The following is an 8,859-nucleotide window of genomic DNA, read 5'->3' as shown; positions in this document are numbered from 1 at the left end:
CCTATTCACCAATTACAGGGAGTCGGACTCCAGCACGTCCCTGGAGTCCGACGAGGACTGATTCCCGTAAGTCTTACAATTCTCAGACAATAACTCAGCCCACAACATTACAAAATTTATCCAGCAACTATCACTTAATAAATTTGAAAGAATAAGAAATGTAGAGAAATTGAACAATTATTTATAATTAAAAAAAAAATAAAGCTATGATTTAAGTGTGTTCCATCTTTAGGTATTTTATATCATTTAAAATCTTCTTCTGTTACGTCGTCATATTATAGACTGGTAATTTCTCTGCTAATAGTGTTGAAATGAAATGTGGCAACATAGGCAGACGAAAAGCAAAGTGTTATGAACTTCGCCACCTGTACACTATTCACGTATTCCGTATGGAATGGTAGTTTACATACAATTTTATTAGTATTCTGCTAGTTGCGATTTAAAACCGAAGAGGAGATGATACTAAGGAGCTAAATGACAGCTGTGAGCAGTATGGGATGAAGGTAAATGCAAACAAGACGAAGGCCATGGATGACGTCACAGGTACATGCGCAATTAAATTAATGCACTAACTAGAGCGACAGTACAAATAGAAACCAAGAAATGGCGTTCGTGTCAACTTCTAGTCGTGTGAGGTCTTCACAGTGTACTGCAGTTTATTGCCTTTCTGCAGGCGGTAGTGTTGTGTGGGGAGACGGTGTTGCTGTCAGTACCGGAGAAAAATAGTGCAAAGATGTAAGGAGTTAAGGATTATCAGCTTGATATCGCACTCGGCGAAGAATCTCCTGCGAATACTGCATCGACGTTTATATTCTAAGATGGAAAGACAGTTTGGTACAAGGGATGCAATAGGACTACTACTAACAATCGGCGAAAGATACCTAGAGAAGATTAAAGAAGTGGTCCTAGAAAAGGCATTTGACATAGTGGATTGGAGCAAACTGATGGGCACCCTGAAGAAAATAGGTGTAGACTGGAAAGAAATTAGGCTGCTCATTAACCTATAATGAAACGAGTCGAAGTAAAGATAGGAGAAGAAATGTCAGAAGGGAGTGGAATAGGGAGAGTAGTACGACAAGAATGTCCTTTTTCTCCTACCCTGTTCAAAACCTACTTGGAGGATTTGGTGAAGAAATGTTTTGAGAACATGGGAGGGGTGAAAGTAAGAGGAAGAAGAAATTAAGTGAATAAGATCTACTGCTGATATGGCGTTGTTAGCAAATGAGAAAACGATACTAAGGGATATGCTACTAGAGCTAAATGACAGCTGTGAGCAGTAATGGATGAAGATAAACGCAAACAAGACGAAGACCACGATTGTCGGAAGAAAAGTAAAGAAGGTAAACTTGCGAATACTAAATGAGGCAGTAAAGCAGTGAACAGCTTCAAATACTTGGGGTGTACTATAAGCTGTAACATGAGCTGCTGCCAGGAAGTGAAAACGAAGATAGCAATGGGAAAGGAAGCTTTTAATAGAAAAAGGAGCTTCTTGTGCAGACCTCTGGAAAAAGAACTAAAGAAGAGACTAGTGAAGTGCCTTGTGTGGAGTCTAGCATTGTATGGTGCAGAAACATGGCCATTACGACGAAGTGAAGAGAAGCGACTAGAAGCTTTGAAATGTGGTTATGGAGAATACTGGAGAGTGTGAAGTGGACAAACAATAAGAAATGAAGCTGTGTTAGTGTAGAGAAAATGATGCTGAAACTGATCGGAAAGAGAATAAGAAATTTGCTGGGTCGCTGGCTGAAAAGCAACTCCTACTGAAGGATGCACTGGAAGGAATGGTGAACGGGAGAAGAGTTCGGAGCAGAAGATATCAGATGATAGACAACATTAAGATATATGGATTATATTCGGAGACTAAGAGGAAGGCAGCAAATAGGAAAGACTGGAGAAAGCTGGATTTGCAGTGAAAGACCTATGTATGTAGGCCTATGTATGTATTATAATTATTATGGTATTAACTAGTGTTGCAAAAGAGAAGGATAGAAAAGGGCTATCGGAAAATGTTTTTCATATTAAAAAGCCAAATTTATTATTATTATCATTATTATTATTATTGTTATTATTATTATTATTATTATTATTATTAGTAGTAGTAGTAGTAGTAGTAGTAGTATTAGTAGTAGTAGTAGTAGTAGTAGTAGTAGTAGTAGTATAAATATTAATATTAGAGAGAAGAAAGATACTCTTTCAGCTTTTCCAATAACGGCACTGCCTTATTTGACAAAGCATAACACACAGTGAAAACAAAAACAGACCATAAAAGAGAAATATGGGGAACGAACAAGAAAGGGAAATTAAGTACAGGAAGGATAAGAGCATACATATAACAGGCCTAAACATAATAAACAAATGGATTAGACTATCAAACAAAAGTTCTTCCTCTTTAGGAAACAAAGTACAGGTGGTATTTTAAAATGGCAAGTGATCCTCTGATAGCAGTAAGGGAAACATCACGAATGAAGTCGTTGTTCAGCTGGAACTTCTTGCAGAAAGTGACAAAGAGGCGAGGTATTGTGCCCCTAGCGCCAACCATTAGCCCAACTACTTCAATGGAGGTGAGGTGAGTAGTTGTATGAATATTATTATTATTACTTACTTACTTACAAATGGCTTTTAAGGAACCCGAAGGTTCATTGCCGCCCTCACATAAGCCCGCCATCGGTCCCTATCCTGTGCAAGATTAAGCCAGTCTCTATCATCATACCCCACCTCCCTCAAATCCATTTTAATATTATCCTCCCATCTACGTCTCGGCCTCCCTAAAGGTCTTTTTCCCTCCGGTCTCCCAACTAACACTCTATATGCATTTCTGGATTCGCCCATACGTGCTACATGCCCTGCCCATCTCAAACGTCTGGATTTCAAGTTCCTAATTATGTCAGGTGAAGAATACAATGCGTGCAGTTCTGTGTTGTGTAACTTTCTCCATTCTCCTGTAACTTCATCCCGCTTAGCCCCAAATATTTTCCTAAGCACCTTATTCTCAAACACCCTTAACCTATGTTCCTCTCTCAGAGTGAGAGTCCAAGTTTCACAGCCATATAGAAGAACCGGTAATATAACTGTTTTATAAATTCTAACTTTCAGATTATTATTATTATTATTATTATTATTATTATTATTATTATTATTATTATTATTAGTAGTAGTAGTAGTAGTATAATTATTAGTATTATTATTAGTAGTTGTATAAGTATTATTATTATTATTATTATTATTATTATTATTATTATTATTATTATTATTATTATTATTATTATTATTACATTAGTGACAGAAATATCTATAAATTTTTAACATGAAAATTATTCATCAATAACTTTGGAACAAATTGAGATATAAATCTCATTTTTGGGAAATTGTAACTTAATGTTAGTTGGCAGTAACCATATGAGCGCTGAATCCAAACTTTTCTTTCGTTATTCTCAGGAAGAATTTAGTGCAGTCGCTCTCGATGCCTCATTTTAATTACTCTGATACCCTCTACACCAGCGTTGTCAGACACAGCCTAAACAGAGCGGAGCGCTCCACTATAACTCGTTGCGTGCTCCGGTGCTTCCACAGACATGAGCAAGTTCACGCTCCGACTGGACGTCTCTAGCTCCACAACCGGATTCGCAGCTTACAACTCTGACACTACTGCTCTAACTGAGCTTAACATGAGGCTGAGAGACAGACTACAGAGTGTTCATAATGCATGTGTTCGATTTGTTTGCAACGTCCGTAGATCTGACCGTATCTCACCTTCACTGAATATGCTGTCCTGGGTCCGTCTCAAAGAGCGAAGAACTATTCACTCTCTCACGTTACTCTTCAATATTCTTTAGAACTCTAAACCCTAGCTACTTAGCTTCTCGTTTTCAACATTTGTCCTCTTACCACAAAATACATACTCGATCACGACACCATATCACGCTCTCCATTCCTAAACACAGAACATCCTCCTACTCTTCATCTTTCACCGTCTCTGCAGCTCATCTCTGGAACTCCCTACCACAACATGTCAGAGACTGTCGGACATTATCTAGTTTCAAAAATACTTCTAAACTTAAGTTGCACTTTTCCAATTCAGATTCCTTTCAACTATAAGTCCTTTTCTCTGCAATAGTTTTGTAAAAAAAGTTTTTTTTTCTTTTTTCCCTCTTGATTGCCAGATGAATTTATTATCTACCCTTTTTATTGTTTATGTTTATTTAAATTTCGTATTTTTGCTATTTTTATTACTTTATTACATTCCATTTGTTGTATCCTTCCTTACGTTTTTACCTGTTAACTATTTGTACAAACTAAGCTGTTTTTATTATATTCGAATCTTACATCTGTATTTTACTTTTTTTCTATTATGGTATTATTTTCATGTTTAGTGTCGATATTGTTATGCTATTATTTTTTTGTAATATGTTAATATTGTCTTCTTTAACTTTTTGTTAAATTTTCACTCTTACACTTTGTCACCTGGTAAAGTGTAAGAGAAGGCCCTATGACCTTAACTCTTCCAGCATAAATTATTATTATTGTTATTATTATTATTTTTTTTTCTTCCTATTGCAGACGCATCATTCCTACAAGCCTAAAAATTGAAGAACGGCAAAACATATATTTTTTGTTTAACAGTATAAAAATTAAAATAGGCTTTGTATAGCCACAATGTTCAAATTTAGTTATAGAATTACATTATGTAGAAATTATAGAATGCATAACCTACAGTTTGAAAAGATTCTTCCGACTTTCATACCGCAACGTTTAAAATAAACGTTTATTTCTAAGTTCCGCCTACTTGTTTTGATATTTGTTGGGTTTTGAGAGTTTAAATAATCATTTTATTACCTTTTTCTACGACTTTTTATTTCAAAATAAAAGATAATATAGGGTGACTGTACCGCTAGTTGACCATTTAAGGCGTTTTATTTCTTTGCTAAATAATAATGAACACAATACCTCAAGAATTTGAAAAGTATTTGATGTAAAAGGAAGTTTGAAACCTGCTTTACAAAATGCATATGAAAGTTTTCAGTGTTAAACATGCAAGAATTGAAAAATAATCTGTTGTAATGTACCTGCAGTTGACCACTGCTTGCATCTGTTCTTGACCAGAATTTATACATCGTCGGTGCCATGCCAATCTGCCGCGAATCTGCCAATTTGGCGGTTTTCACCTAAATAAGTTTTGGGGTTCTCTCTGACAAAGACACGAATGTGTATCTCAATTCTAAATGGCTGTAAATGACGTATCTGCACAAAAATAACGTTTTACCACTAGGATTCACGAATGTGCCACTTTCCTTAATTAGGCATAATAACAATTTCAGAATGCTTCGCGAAAACTGCCACTTTCCTACTTTTAGCTTAGTATGTTTTACTACATTTCATTCTTTTATCGGCAGATGTCACTGGTATTCCAGTACACGTTTTCCCCAGTTTTGATATTTAGACATTGTATCGGCAGTATTACTAGAAGTTAGGGAAGATAGCTGTTTCTTTGTTAACCTGAATTACAAATCACGAAAAATACTTTCCACGGGAAGCAGAATCTCATTCATCACACGAAAATTAAGATCTCCTGGAAGGAAGGAATATTTCTGACGAGGATAGAGATTATGTACCGTCTGAGGACAATGATTCTTCTTCTAGCAGTGATTGTATACGTCTTCATGCATATAAAAAGAAAAATAATGTTGTAGGTAAGTTCTTCCATTTGCAGAACGTACTTTTCAATTTCTTCCCATCATCCCTACCACGGGCCTGTTACTGTTGCTCTTTCACCTTAGTAAGCTTGACTTAGTTCGTATTTCGACAGCTGATGACGGTTCCGCGTAGGTAGTTAGATATTATTTGTTTGATCATTGTTTTTTTATAGCCTATATAGATGTAGTTTTGTAGGCATCGCATATTTATCTTGATATAATATTCTACAGTACTGATGTTATATATTATAGATTGGACTTGTAAAATGATGGTTACAGAACGCTAGAGGTTTTAGCAGCTAGGCGAGAGTGAGAGAGTGAGAGTGCGAAATTCTATTGTGACAGTCAGACTTCTGACGCCGATGTTGCGATGCTTGAATTATTGTATTGTGAGTAGATGAACTCAGTTGAACCTGGGTACGCGTCAGTAAGGCTTTGTCTCACAAGGAGTTTTGGTGTTTCTGAGAACTATTAAAATTACATTAGTAAATGTTGGGAATTCAATTCAACGTACATTTTCAAGGAACGCGTCTATGATGACGTTGGTGTCATCATAGCCAATGAGAATTCGTAGACAGGTCATGTGATTTAGATGTAGAGGGGTGATTTGAGGATAGTTAGTTGTTGTGAGAATAGAGTACAGAGAATCAGCGGATAGAACTCGTGCGGCGAAGACACAAAAATCGTTTAAATTACTTACAAATATCATAAATGCTATCTTTCGGATGGGATATTTTCCTAACATTTTGAAACACTCGCACATTATTCAACTTCCTAAGCCGGGAAAGAATAAATCTGATTCGCGTAATTATCGCCCCATTAGTTTACTAAATGTTTTAGGTAAAATTGCGGAAAAGATCATACAAAAAAGATTGAAATCCGAACTCGGAAACAATGATCTAATCCGAAACGAACAGTTTGGATTCCGTTCAGGTCATTCGTGCACACAGCAATTGCTTCGCACGACGGAGTTCATTACTACCGCATTCAATTTAAACCGAACTGTAGCGGCTATATTTTTAGACTACACACAAGCCTTTGACACAGTCTGGCACGCGGGCTTGATACAGAAATTAATTAACAATAATTTAAATTGCCGCCTAGTAAAACTGTTAGACAATTATATTCGGGGCAGAACGTTCCAGGTTAAACTAAACGACGTGCATTCCACGTCGCGAGGTATTAACGCTGGAGTGCCTCAGGGCAGCATTCTGGGACCGATACTTTTCCAAATTTATATTAATGACCTACCTTTTAATCAAAGTTTCAATAATAGTATTTTAGCACTATACGCTGACGATTCGGCATTTCTCACGGCATCTTGGAAGCCAACTGTTGCCATTAACAGGCTACAAGGTCATCTACGTGACATTGAACCATGGCTCCTCAGATGGAGAATTAAATTAAATATATCAAAAACATAAGCCATATTATTTAGCAGGAGAAATAAATTCAATAGACCGGGCAAAAATCACATGAAATTATCTATAAACGGATCACAAATCGAGTGGAAAAGTTCAGTTAAATATCTCGGTGTAACACTAGACAGACGGCTCACATTCTCCGAACATGTACTACAAAAACTCAGACTTGCCAATTCTAGAATGGTGGAGCTTTATCCAATATTTAATAAAAGCAGACATCTAAACATACACACAGCTCTAACTTTGTATAAAGCATTAATTAGGTCAGTAATACTATATGCTTGTCCTGCTTGGGGACATGCACCTATTACAGTCCGTAAAAAATTACGTCTTCCAAAACAAAATTTTAAGATTCATTACAGGACTACCTAGAGTAAGTCCTGTTAGATTGATTCATGAAGAACTAGAAATTTCGACAATTCAAGAATTTATTTCAAATCAAGCCTTCTGCACGTACACCAAGTCGTACAGCAGCACAAACCCACTAATTTCTTCACTAGGAAATTACAACCCTGCATTAGACAAACATAAACGACCTAAGAGCGTACTCCACCCTCTAGCTTGGAACGACAACGTACAAGACGAATACCAACTTGAACACTGAACAACCATTTGACTCCTCAGACATACATGTCAATTAATGCACTAATAATGTTATTTCTCTGTCCCAGGGTCATCACGTTATTGGCTGCATAGATGCTTTGTATTCTTTGTAACTAATTAATATGTATTTTAATGTTTGAGTACTTCAAACGATGATTAAATGACAACCTCCCACCACAACATATTCATGACCCCATTGTAGCCAATTGGCTTGTCGTCAGCACGACAACTCATCCTGCTCAAGGTTTTTCCGTGGTTTCCCTTGAGTAATAATACAAATGTCGGGATGAGCCCTAAAAGAAACGGGCCACGGACCACTTCCCTTCCCACACTCTTTCTCTTCTACTATCACAAAGAACTTGCTAATTTCTTAGATAACAAACCTGTATTATGATAATAATTATATTGTAGCCTAAGATCACAGGGCTAACAGCTTCGAAGCTGGGTACCTGGTTCTAATTTAAAACATGGGGGCATGAGATAGTTATTCTGCCTGCCATAAAAATTCACTTCAATTAATCCCCAAGGTAAAAAAAAAAGTGCGGCGAAGACATATTCTGAGAGAAGAGTTCGCGAAACATTCTAGTGAAAATACTTAGGCGAGATATTCGACGCGGCGAGGAGATATTTCAAGTGACAGTTTTTTTTTTTTTTTTTTTTTTTTTTTTTTTTTTTTTTTTTTTTTTGGTCAGCGAATACAGTGATAGAGTATGCACTGAAGAGTCAGTTAGTAGACACTCGTGCATCGTGATATATAGAAGAGTTTCAGTCTACGTAAATACATAAGTTGTGTACTTAGAATATTTTCAGAGAGTTTAAGCAACGTCATACAGATTGTGTTGAACTTGTAGGTTCCATAATAACCGACGCCATCGATATACGCTCTTGAATGTTAGTGAGTTAGGGTGGTATTCATAGACATTTCGCAGCACGCGCTACGAGCGTACTAAGCTAGTCCTGGCTATCCACTGGTTATTAGTACAGAATTCAAATCATATCCTACCACTAACATTGGTTTATGAATACGAAAAACGCTGATAATCCACCGAAAGCCCGCGCTAAAAATGTCTATGAATACGGCCCTTACTGACTATTCTTTTATCGTTATCAAAACCCTTATTGAAATCAATCATCATCAGTTC

At 36.6% G+C, this 8,859-nt stretch overlaps 1 protein-coding gene across 1 annotated transcript in view; it reads right to left on the bottom strand.

Moving 5' to 3' along the window:
* The window catches only part of Dh44-R1 (Diuretic hormone 44 receptor 1), a 1,227,197-nt gene that overhangs the window by 481,027 nt on the left and 737,311 nt on the right, over nucleotides 1–8,859 (bottom strand). The window lies entirely within an intron of this gene.

The sequence above is a fragment of the Periplaneta americana genome, chromosome 13 (assembly GCF_040183065.1).
Source record: "Periplaneta americana isolate PAMFEO1 chromosome 13, P.americana_PAMFEO1_priV1, whole genome shotgun sequence".
Classification (NCBI taxonomy): domain Eukaryota; kingdom Metazoa; phylum Arthropoda; class Insecta; order Blattodea; family Blattidae; genus Periplaneta; species Periplaneta americana.
The sequence above is the reverse complement of the archived record's forward strand: the minus strand, read 5'-3'. Positions and strand labels throughout refer to the sequence as shown.